The sequence below is a fragment of the Thermobia domestica genome, chromosome 9 (genome assembly GCF_964235325.1).
Source record: "Thermobia domestica chromosome 9, izTheDome1.hap1.1, whole genome shotgun sequence".
In the NCBI taxonomy this organism is placed as follows: domain Eukaryota; kingdom Metazoa; phylum Arthropoda; class Insecta; order Zygentoma; family Lepismatidae; genus Thermobia; species Thermobia domestica.
In genome coordinates, this window is record NC_137462.1 from 203,866,499 (window position 1) to 203,879,574 (window position 13,076).

A 13,076-nucleotide genomic window follows, 5' to 3' on the forward strand; every position below is an offset into this window, starting at 1 on the left:
ATAGTGTTCTTACTATACATGTAGGGAACTAAATAACTAATTACTTTCTAATAAGCCGATAGGTGAAGTACGGAGATATTTGTGCATTGAATTGAATAGAGAAGTTAAGTGACTACGCGTAATATTCTCAACGGTATTGAAAGCTTTAACTACCCTAACAATCTACTGATTCTGTACAGAAACTGGGCATTTGTTCTATCAGAAGAAATCAATAGAGAGTAGCGAGTAAGTATATGCATACGTTCGTTCAACCCCGTGAACGTATGCAGTCCAGCAAGGCGTTAGAGACTGGTGGGTTGCATATACAGCAAGGATATTTCCGTACTTTGTTAATTATTCACATTCTGATGAAAATCTGTAAACGCATGACTGAAATGTAATAGCCTACTTATAAACTCATCTGAATTGCGTTGAGTGGTGAGTTTCCTTGAGGTCATGCCCGTAATTCACAAAAGTAATAGAGATCTGGAATTTAATGAACTTGAAAATTAATAAACTGGGGTGGGGGAATAGACTGAAAAATTGGGATTAGAAATTTCATTGATAGAAGTAGTGTGGATTACACGGATATTAATGCGTAGTTTGTGCCCGTTATTTAATATGTAGTTTGTACAATTTTTCAAAATAATTTTGAAGTCAATATTTTCTTATTTGTAACTTAGTTTACACGTAATCCAAAAGTTCTGGCTATATCTGTGATAGATCTTTCGCTGTTCATGATTCATCCAAGAGTTCAGACAGTATTTGAAGCTATTTTAGACGTCTCCTTCAGTTGATTTTTGAAAGTAATACCACAGGTAGGAGATACGTTTGTAGCTATTTTTCTGCACTCATTTTACCTGTTAGTAAAGTTATTACGTTCAAAGAATCGATTAATAAAAATTAAGACTTGGGAACAGGGTTTCTTTCGCCAGTTGAGGATTTGATATACATATGCTTCGACGTGAAGAATCAGGAGAAAATATAATGAAAAGCAATTCATATATAAAATTCAATAAGAGGAGTTCAAATACAATAAAAAAGTATTTAAAGAGTGTATGGCATGCAACACAGGTGACCTCGCATTTGCTTGGATATTGACCGACCGCGAAGCTGGAAACGTCACCGTTTGCGTCACGGCATGGCCTCTTTCTGAAGATTTTTTTTTTTTTTTTTTAACGAAGAAAATGAACGTAGGAAAATTCAGTAGATGGTTGTAGTGGATGGAAAATTCAGTTCTTCCTTCTATTGTTGACTTTTGTTTTATGAGAAGCCTTTATACATAATCTCAAAATATTAGGACGAAAAGTTAAAAAAAAAAATTGATAGTATTGTAATATTCTTATCACTTTTCATTATTTTAAATCCTAACAGTGTAAGCTTTACTAAGAGAAGATAAAAGTGTAATAGTAGTTATTTTTCAGAACATACAAACATAATTGGATTATATATAAAAGCTTTTTAGTACTTGATGTGAAGAAAGAGAGATATGCGTATGTTGGCTTAGTTGTGAATAGCTGCATTTCTATATTAATGGATTATAGCCCATTTCGAAAACAGATGAAGAATCAGAATGCAAACTTGCACCTTCTAAAACCATAAACAGTAGTTCTATAGCATGTTGGGTTAAGTTGTAGTGCTTGTTTTTGATGAATTTTGTAATTATAAAGTTTATTTGGATTGCTTATTTCCAAGTAAAGTAAGCTCTGAAAGAAAACTTTTTTGACTTAAAATCGTGAAGGCTTATTCGTTTGAATTTTTACAGAAAGCAAGAAGTAAACTAAACACGTTTTTTAGCTGTTCCACCGGGTAGTAACTTGGTACTTGGCAGGGTTGGCTGGTTTAAACCAGCTTAAAAAAAAAACAGTTGGTTTAAACCAAAAAACGAAAAATGTTCGTAAAAGTGTGTGTTCGTAAAATCTTGACGAACATACATTTGTGGGTTATCGCGTGTCACTCCCGCATATTATTCGTATTATATTCAGACTTAAATTCCCCATTCATTACTCAATGAGATTATAGTACGAAAGCAACTTTTTTTTATGAGTTTATGAATGTTTCTTTTGTGATTTTTTTATAGTTTATTATTGTTATGCAATTGCAATCAAAGAAAAATTCTAAATATTGTTTTGTTTTAATGATGATTACTATTGATAAAATACATCGAAATACCGTACTTTGGGGGGGGGGGGGCATACAAACCCCACAAGAGACATTTACTGAAATCAGAAGTATCTTTGGTATCTTTTTATGTATAAATGGGTCAGAGCCAAAGTGGACTCAAATAATTCTTATTTTTATTCACTTTTCTTACTGATATGCAAATTAAGTCATTGTATTTCTTGGAACTAATAGAAGTCGTAGTGAACTAACTTGGACTTAATTAGTTCTTCTGTACTCTGCAGTATTTTGAAATTGTCTGTATGTAATTCTGTATAATGTATATGCAATTCTGTACAATCACTTGTGTAACTGTTTATCTTTTTGTCCTTCTCAATGACTCTTGACAATTAGACAATTATATTAAAAGTACGTAAAGATCAGTACAACGTATCAGGAGTCCTTCGTGATTGAGTCGGCAGACGTATCTCATTTGTAGCCAGTTAGTCCCGGTTTCGAGTTCAAATGGAGAACAATTTCTTTCGGATGTAAGTCGACGAACGGTTTGGACTCCGCTTTCAGGTTATGTGAGCCCTTCCAGCATAACTCGGTTGTTGCATAATAACACCAAGGTGAAACAAACTTATTTCTGTTCATATGTGATATAAATGCACAGCAAATTATTTAAACCAAAAAGAAACTTTTTTTCTCAACAAAAACATTGGTTTTTACCAACCCTGGCCCTTGGATTGTTCGGAGTTGTTTATGTGAAACAAATAGGTGGTTTGCACTTTTGCGTTCGATATTCTGTTTCGAAATTACGAAGTTAGTATTCGTGAATTTGAATCTTTATATATACCGGGTGCTGAAAACTTGCGATAACGAAGATAGTAATCGTGTAGACGACCTCGAAACAAGCAAAAAATATGAAGTAAACATAGGGCGGAAAATTTCTTCTTCCAGACTTATAAGCTGTCGAAAACGACGGAAAATAAACTTAAAACTTTGAGAACTATTTAACCTACTGTAATCGGGTCAAGGAATTACACAAGAACTAGTATACGCTCTTATCTAAATGCCATGTTTCAGAATTCTACTGTAATAGCGCACTCTACTGGCAGACTTCTAACTCTACTGGCAGACACTTGTAAGCACTAATTAAGCATAAATAACTATTCATACAGATTCCATTTAAAAATCATTTCATTTCTTTGTTAGTAATCAAACGGAGCGGAACGTTAAACGACGAAGAAGAGAAAGGAACAGAAGTTGGTTGTTGAGGTGGATCTGTGGAAGGACAGAAATAAGAATGAAGCGATCCGGGGAACAGTAAAGGTGAGACAAGTGAAAAAAAAAAAATACTGAGATGGTTTGTGTATGTAAGAGAGAGACCTACGGAATATGTAGCTCACCAAGTGGATGCTATAGAAGAAATAAGAATGCGAGGCCGGCCAAAGAAAAAGTGAGTAGATTATGTAGAACGATATGGTACAGTGTGGTGTCACAGTGGATATGACAGACGATGGAAACGGATGGAGGAGAGCGATCCGAAAATCCGATCCCAGCTACTGGGTAAAAGACAGAAGAATAAGTTATGCAACCACACACAATATATCTTCAAAGAAAAGTTTTTCGTAATGAAGTGGAATCAAATATATTTGAGGGGGTGTATTTACTAACTACTTCTTCTTTAGGAATATAAATAACCAAAATAACATAGAATTCGACATAACTTCTATCTTGAAATACGTACTTGTTTCATAAGAGATAACGATCGTAATCTACTGCAGTTAGTCGTTTAAAGGTATAAATGAATGAAAAGCCAAGCATCTCATCGTTCAATTGGCAGAGAATTGAAGCCGTATCTCTTGTTTGACTATGGTCTGTTTATCGCTTAGGTATACTTTGACTTTTTTTTTTGTTTGTTTGTTTGTTTGTTTTGTAACTTCTGCACGCTTTTACTACAAGGTAACAAGAAAAACTAAAATTTAAACATTTTTAGCACTTAAGTAGTTATAAAACACTGATAAAATAACTATTTCTAGATCTTAAAATGGAGAGGAACTGGGTCTCCCATTTTTCTGGAAGATATGTTTTCTTATTCCTTCTTTAAAACTTTGAAGATGTTTAATCTGAAATGTTTACAAAAATTGTATCGATATCCAGAATCCATCTGGTTATTTGAGATTTAGTTGTGAGATCTCTTGTTAGCTGTGCAAAGACTGATACGTGGGAGAGACGGATTCGATTCATACCAGCTATTAGAGTTTCTTACATCTCACAGCATTGTTCCATGCAGTGGCGGCTAATGTCAGTGTTGCAGCGTTACGCAATGACCAAAGTATTTCAAGAAAAAATAATATTAGCAATAGTAGTAAACAGAAAAAAAATCTAATACTCCCATATATACTTTAAATAACATTTTTTTTTTACTTCTGTAACTGTCCGTTTCGTTAATCCGTTTTAAAAAGCGAAAAATAATCCGTCACAGAGTCTCTAATTTATATTGTGTTGCAGCGAGCATATAACGACCAGATTCCTTCAGAGCGGGAATTGGAGCAAATGTTAAGTCTCCTTTCCCGTATCTCAGAAATTAAAGGGTCTGGTCGTTGCAGTGCTTCTGCAACACAGCACGGTTTCCAGTGAATGAGAAGGTTTTTCGCGCTAAATAAGCTTTCTGAATTTTATTTCACTAGCAGTTAACAAATGGAATTTGTTTTTATGCATTCATATTTTTATATTACGGTACTTATACTGAAGCAAATCAATATAATGACAATTAAAAAAAAAAAAAGTGATAGCAGAATTACAAAATAAAAAAGAAAATATATAGTAGAGCAGAAATCAAATGAAAGTAGATCCGCATTTACAAGTTAATTCTTAGCTTATATAGACAATGAAAATTTCTTCTACAGTAATTTGTGAACCAAATATTAATAAGTTAATATGCAGAATCCCTCCTCTCCCCCCTCTGTGGATAGTATTTTAGTATATACATATTTCTTTTATAAAACAAGTATATTTTATACTCTTGATAAAACTGTATGGCGGGGAACGCCACATTGAATTTGGGACTAGTTAGCAATGCTCAGAGGCGTAGCCACGAGGGGGGTCCACCGGGTCCGGACCTCCCCAAAATTTCGAAACTCGACTAGCATTTGTAGACTTTCTTAACGAACTATACTTGTTTAACAGAGAAATGATTGATGTAGGCTAAATATTTTATTTTACGCCTCGTCATGTACTCTTTCTTTTCTTATAGAAATAATCGTTCTATCATTTTTTCTAAAAATATAGGTGACAGTAATTAAGAATTACCTATCTTTTCGGGTACAGTATAAGACAGGTTCGTTATTACGTAGACGTATTGGACCTTGCTCAAATACTTTGGACCCTTCCCAGCTAACATGTTGTTCCTATATCTGGCGGGTTTCAAGGTTGCTTTCCAGAACATATGACATTGATGAACATTGTTTCCCCTCATGTGGAAGTATATTGTGTTCATCGTGCATTGCGAAACAACCAAGACGGATGATTTGGAATGTAGTTTTTTTCTTTTCTTTCACGCACATGTATATATATATATATATATATATATATATATATATATATATATATATATATATATATATATATATATATATATATGTGTGTGTGTGTGTGTGTGTGTGTGTGTGTGTGTGTGTGTGTGTGTGTGTGTGTGTGTTGATGTATGAATAGGGTTGCCAACTCTGTAAAATAAAAAAAAACGGCACTTCCTCAAAATTCTCTATGATACAGGTCTCAGCGTGAAGTATCTCTGTTCGGACCTATCCATGGAGATGAAATATACTATCGTGAACAAAAGTGCATTAACACATATATTGTATGTCCTTAGAACATTCACTAATAAGCTCAATAGATACATTGTGCTATAAATGAGAAACTGAAATTGATCAATCGGCATTGATCAATTTATTGTATTTACCAGTAACTACCATTTCTTTAAAATTATCGAAACAGATCAACAAAAGTACAATAATCTTTACGTGACAATTTTGGATTTGGAAGATGAAATTCACTCTTTAAACATATATTCTCTACTTCAACTATAGGAAATTGCTTTAAGAAGTCCTTTTCCTCTTGTAATAAATGTATAAAATTCCTTGAAAATAAATTTCAGATTTTCCCTGATGCAGTCCCTGTCATCTCTCTAAAATTTTCTAAACAGGTGAACAAAATGTATTAATCGTTGATAGATGATGAAAGGTAACAGTTTTGAGTTTACAAAATGACAGTTACTTTTCAATATCTATACTTCGAACTAGATACAAATTTAAAAAAAAAAAAACTGTTATAAAGAGGCTGGTGAGAAATTTGTACCCGTCACTGGCTTTAATCAAAATAACAGCAATTTTTCCGGCCAGTTGACAACCCTATAGTATGAATATGTGACATTCGCAATTCATATACCAGTATCTCTTTTGTATCAGCTGTTTTGGTTATTAGTTATTAGATTTAATTTTATTGTGTGCGCTTTAATTCTGTACATAACCTACAAATTCTGAATGAATTGCACACCATGACTTCTGTAAATAACTTACAAAAAAAAAATTGCCCAACTTTCAACTGAGGAAAAACTTAAAATTAAGGCTTAGACCAAATAAGAAAAGTGCAATTCAGGAGAGTGTTCGAAAAGAAAAATAAACGGTTTAAATTTGCAGGACATCTTATGGCAGTAATGTTGTATGCACTAGATACATTTCCACAATTTATTTTAAATTTTCCTAGATAAATTATAAATAAAGCGTGTTCAATGTACATTTTTATAACATTAATCTCTGCTACGAACTCACTTCAGTCTACACTGAAGAGGAATTCGGATCACTGTCAGGGACTGAGTTTGCTAGAATGAATTGTTCACAGTAGTCTAGAAAAAATATTTAGTGAATCTACAAAGCTTCTGAAATTAATATTAACTGTACCTATGGCGTCAGTAAAAGAAGAAAGTTTTCTTTTCACATCAAAAAGAATTGACACTTTCAAGAAATTGAATGTCCCAAGAAAGGTTATCACAATTGGTTATGCTTCCCATCGAAAAAGACGTGACAATAAAAATACTAGAGTTCAACCAGCATGTATTAGGCAGATTTGTTCCAATCAGAGAGAAGAATGAACTTACTAATTAAATAAGGTGATTAATCGGTTCAAATGTTCTGCATTTTTTATTTTTTAAAAACAGAATTTTATTTAACATGTCACATAGCATTTGCATCTAAATTTATGCTGATTAGTCAATGAGTCCACTGTATATCTTCTTTCTCCGATCGTTCGTACTGCAACACCCGAAACCAGAATCCACCGGCCGCCACTGGTTCCATGGGCTCGGTTTTGTGTGATAACTATGATAGTTTAATATACCAGTAGTTATTGGTACAATCGTAATCTGATTAAATAACAAAGTGAATTTTCACGTAAAATGTTCAGATCATTTCATGAGATTCCTGATGGCTCCTAATGAAGTTGATCTGTACAAACTAGGTATCACTGAGGACTAGCTCCAATTTATTAATGAATGAGCGAAAGAGAAAAAAAAACTATTGAAACATTAGTCTTGACAACGTGTGAAGAAGTTGGGGGAAATGCACCAATGAACTATCGATAAGGAAAGAAAGTCCATTTGTTTAATATTTATTTTATATGGGTATACATAATGTATTTATAAGAAAAACTTACAAAAATTAAATCAAATGCAGATATTGTTACGCCCATAGTATTGCAACTATGTGCATCCAATTCGGAATTTTAGAGTAATACAGTCGATGATAAATCAGTGTTTCACTACTTATTACTTGAAAAGTTCTGACAGTGCTGTTTTTCAGAAAACTATTTGAAGAAATATTTTGCAATATTTCATTTCAAATATAAATCGAACTTAGCATATTGTCTTCCACCGATCTAACTCAGAACGCCTTTGTAGTACGAGCGTGCATACTAGATAGAAGTGAGTCTTGTGGCTTACAAACTATATAGGAAATAGAAGAGTTTTATTTAAAATATGTATTTGTATTTTTATTATCTACTATTATTTGGTTGGCGCGAATCAAATGTCCTATTTGTGTCTGGGGAAACCCATGTCATTACAGTCAAGCAAATGGGTTGAGATGACCAATCAGGATGATGTTGATCAGGGTCGATGAAACTTCAGCATGAAGAACATCCAGTTGCGAGTTTTTTTTTTTTTTTTTTTTTCGTTACGAACTGAAGCTTAGACATTCTGCACAGCAAGCCACAAAAATATTAACAGTGCATTTGGGCCACGAATGACGAATGCATGTGCCATTCGCACTTGGTTTGTCAAATTTCATTCCGGTGATACAGCATTGCAGAATGAGTTTCTTGGTTACCAACAAACGTTATGTTCGGATAAAAACTTCAAGAATGCCGTGGATTGATTTGTTTTTCAATTTAGTTGCTCTTTCAGCAACGAGGCTACATGAAACGTGGACTTACAGCTTAATGTGGGTTGAGTTGATTTTAGTTTAGCGTGCCTTTCAGGAGCGAAGCTATATGAGACGTGGACCTTCTGATTAACATGGAATCCGAACCACATGAGCTCCAGCCAGGAATCAAACCCGAGCCTCACACGTTAAAGGCGCGTTTGCTAACCGCTTAGCCACAAGGGAGCTCTTACAGCTTAATATGGGTTCCAAACTAATGAGCTCTTATCGGGAATCTTACCCGAGTCTCCCACGCCAAAGGCCTGTACGCTAACTGCTTAGCCAGGGGAAAGCTCAGGAACGCCGTGGTGACGGACAGTGAAAACATTCGTGCTACTGTAAACGGGTTAATCCAGGGATACACAATTTGTGCTTCGTACATTCCCGCCGACCCTTCTGAGCGTATCAAGCTTTGCTTGCCTTTCTTCCCCGCCCATTCGCCAGCATGCTTTGCTTTTGCTTTTTTATGTTTGCAATAATCGTTGGCGTTGCAATATAAAGAATTTATTCTTTTTCGTGTATTTTATATTTAATTGAATGATTCATTTACATCAGACCGTCTGTCCGATGTATCAAAAATAAATTAGACTTAAAATAAAATACACATTGCTAACGTAGAAAGGAACTTACCTTGTTTGAGATGTGATAGACACTAACGACTTTACAAATTGACTTGTTAAAACTGCGTTAAGACTGAGTATAAGTTACAAAGGTTGCATGGGTTTGAAAATAAATACTGCTTTGCAAGACTATATATAATATAGTTCATACACCAAGTAGAATTTATCAAATCCTTTTGAAAATTCTGCCCATTGCTTAGCCTTTTTCTGTATTTCATACTTAGATATCGTATTCGAATGAATGTTCGAATTCTTACAAATATTGTAATAATGGATATATCGACATCTAGGAACATCGAATGTTCTTAATATTTTGCATGACACTTCGCTTTCTTTCTTTTTTTTTTTTTCATCTGTTTGGAGAATGATACGAGGAATATTCAGTTTCCGTCTTCCTAAATATTTAATAGAAAATCTCGTCTAGTTCTCCAAGTGATAACTAAATCAATCCAACTTCTGTTACTTTCTTTGACAAGGAAATTGATCAATTCGACTTCAAGTTGAATAAATATGACAACGTTTGTAAGCTAACTATCGTGTTATCTTGTTAAATAATAGAAATATTCACGTAACAATCAATTGTTTCTGTCTCATTTTTAAAGTGCTACCCACGAGGCAAGATTTATGGCTGTATCTTTCCGAAAATAGATCATGATAGTGCTGACTCGTCTTAAAGTATATTTGTTTCTTATATAGTGTCTCGTCACAAAAATTCTCTTGTATCGTGACAAAACTACATAGATTTTCTTGTCTCGTTTTGTAAATTTATGTAAAAAAATTTTACGGCCAATTTTTTTTCTTAATTTTATGTAGAATTTAATCAGGGTCCCTCCTTGTCTGGAAAAATCCGCAAAGGGTGTGATAATATTTATACCATATTTATTATATTGGAGTATATTGTGTAGTGTCTTACGTCTCCTTAAACGTTGAACATTTCCTTTATTGTGTTCATGCAGTCACTTTATCAGTCTATAATTTCCTGTTATGAATCAGGTAACACTAAAAACGGTGTTTGAGATCTAAGACTTGGTAGAACTAAACTAGTATTGCTGATGGGACTCGAGAAATTTCTTCGTCTTGTTTCGAAAACGAGACGAGAATTGTAATATGTCTCGTCTCGTATTTGAAAATATATTCTCGTCTCGTGGCATCAGTAAGCATATGTATAAAGTTTCGGGAACTATATTTCTGCGTGTCATGTTCGTATTACTTAGGACCTTGGGTAGGAGGGCACGGTGGCTCAGTGAGAGAGCGCTTACCTCTGATGTATGTGGTCCCTGGTTCGATCCCCGGCCAAGTAAATTTTGGTGGACAAAATCGTGCTCGTAGGTTTTCTCAAGGTACTTTCGTTTCCTCCCGCTCTCTCATTCCACCAGTTCTTCCATCATTCACTTGCTTGAATCATCGTCTTGCTTGAATTATCGTAATCAGGGCTTAGCCTAACAGGCATAGTCGTGAGACTTAAACTCAGATTTTTTTTTCATTTCGTATATGTCCTTGGCTTGCGAAACCACAGATCATTCTACTTCTAATATTATTACTATCGTGTTCAGTGACAGGATTCTGCTCGCCCAGTCTCATGACGCATTGATTGCTCATTGCGGCTTCGTTACACTCATCTGGTATTTTCAACAGTAAATTATTAATATTTACACCAAGTAGCAATAGGTATACTCTATTTCTAAATATTATGGGTAATGGATGACCATGAAATCTTGTTGATCTGAACTGCATTTAATCGAACATTGAGGTTATTCACTACTCGACGACACATGTTTTCATCAATTTCACTGCAAGCCAGAACAAGAAGTCGTCTGAGCTCTACCAAATTGTTGGGATGTTTCGGAAAAATCTTTTCCTTCAAATACCCCCACAGAAAGTAATCACATGGGTTAAGATCAGGACTATGAGGTGGCCAAGATTGTCCAGCATGAAACCGATCAGAAATAACGCACATGTGAAAAATTTCGTGTAAGAAATTGAAGACAACATTCGCAGTGTGCGGTTTGGCTCCATCTTGCATGAACCAGTGCGTGTTGGTGGACAAAGCAGTAGCAAGCAACTGCGGGACAAAGTTATTCCGGAGCATAATCAAGTATCGCTCACTGTTTACTGTTTCTTCGAAGAACAATGTCCCTGTCAGTCCATGGCTGGAAATTGCAATCCACACTGTAATCCTGGGAGCGTTGTGGTGGTTTTCATGAATCAACCGTGGATTTTCATTGGCCCCAAAACGCATGTTTGTTTGTTGACCACTCCGTCCGAATGGAAATGCGCCTCGTCAGAAAACCAAACGTTGTGAAGGATTCGTTGCTTACCCTCTACCCATTGCGCGAACACTAATCTCTGCTGCTTGTGATCATTTGTGAGTCGTTGCACAACGGTCATTTTGTATGGATAAAAATGGAGGTCAGTCTTCAGAATTCGTTGCACCGAACATCTTGATATGCCAAGTTGCACTACTACCTTTCTTGTCGACTTCCCGGGACTCCTCTGCATTGCAACTCTTAACAGCTTCAAAATTCTGAGGCGAACACACAGGCTTCTGTCGAGGACGCTTCGGCTCCAATATTGTTCCTTCCCTCTGAAAGTTTTCATACAGTCCGTGGATGGTTTTGTTGGAGGGAGCCCATCGGGTATTAAACTTCTCTCGAAACCGTCTTTGAGCAACAATAACACTTTTTGATTCATGGAACAAAAGCACAATTGTTGAGCGCTGCTCTGTGGTCAGTCTGCTCTTGTCACCCATCTTGAAAGCTAGCCCTCTAGCGGCGGCAGGGTGTTAGGTGTCGATTTCTTCTTCAACTGTTTCTCCAAACTGTACTACTACTGCTGTAAAAGTGTACATTGCGATTTCTTGTTCCCCTGAAACGAAAAAAAAAAAATGTGGATCATTTCGTGCGCCACTCTGTACAATCCGCGGCAAAAAACCTGCAACATGAGCATATAAGTTTATTGTGAAATGACGAAGTCTTTTGCTCCAAAACAAGTGTGCACGGGAGGAGGTCGAGGTTTATCCTGGCGTGATTCGTTCCACTTAGACGTTATGTTCATTCCTTGTGCTGTTAGGCGTAGTTTCACAATAAACTTACATCCTTATGTTGCAGGTTTTTTGCCGCGGATTGTACAAAGTACATTTGTGAAGGTATTGCATGTAAAATTGATTCAAATGCAAAATTTTCCGATGCTAAATGATTATTGTACTAATTTTAGCGGTCCATACTGGTAATTTGCATATTTATGAGCTTTCATATATCTGGAATTCAATCATAAACTACTATAACGCTCGGGCACTAAATTGCTTCTAGTTTCTTTAAATGTAACAACGTGAATGTGGGCATAGGCAAAAGAGTTTGGATTAAGTACTGCTTCTCTGACACTTTACACACCCCGACCGCCATCATTTATTCGCCATATTGGATTCAGCTTTCGTTTTTGCAGATGGGAATAGGTGCAAGTGATACGTCAAATTCATATACAATTTTCTCGGAAATTCACTGGTGTAGTGAATTTTACCGTATGTTGTACCGTTTGCAATGTATTGCATGTTAAATGCCAAGCACTTCACGAATATTGATAATCAAGTTAATAAATAAACAATAGTTAATAAACTAATTGGTGGCTCATTGACAGGAGCTTTAGTTATAAGTTCCTATAACATAATTGATTTTACGACCTATGGGAGTTAATCAAGCATATCTAAGGATACAACGATAAATTGATAATAGAATATCACTTACATTAAAATACAAATGCTGAGCAAAGCACCGTTTTATTATAAATTAATAAAATAATAAATGTGACTTTTTCATGTATCTAACATATCCTTCTTCAGACACTATCGAAAATGAAAACTTACCGGAGATTTTTATTTCCGATAGTGTCTGAAGAAAGATAT

General features: G+C 35.2%; 1 protein-coding gene across 6 annotated transcripts in view; it reads left to right on the forward strand.

Annotated features, from left to right (window-relative positions):
* Positions 1-13,076, forward strand: part of LOC145660548 (mitogen-activated protein kinase kinase kinase 10-like) — a 277,801-nt gene that overhangs the window by 124,921 nt on the left and 139,804 nt on the right. Inside the window, exon 1 of one of the 6 annotated variants that reach the window (XM_081725758.1) lies at positions 3,391-3,414. The exons of the other annotated variants lie outside the window; for them this stretch is intronic. The gene's annotated coding sequence lies outside the window, so the exon portion shown is untranslated. Of the gene's footprint in view, positions 1-3,390; positions 3,415-13,076 lie in introns of those variants that run through there. 6 annotated transcript variants of the gene reach the window in all.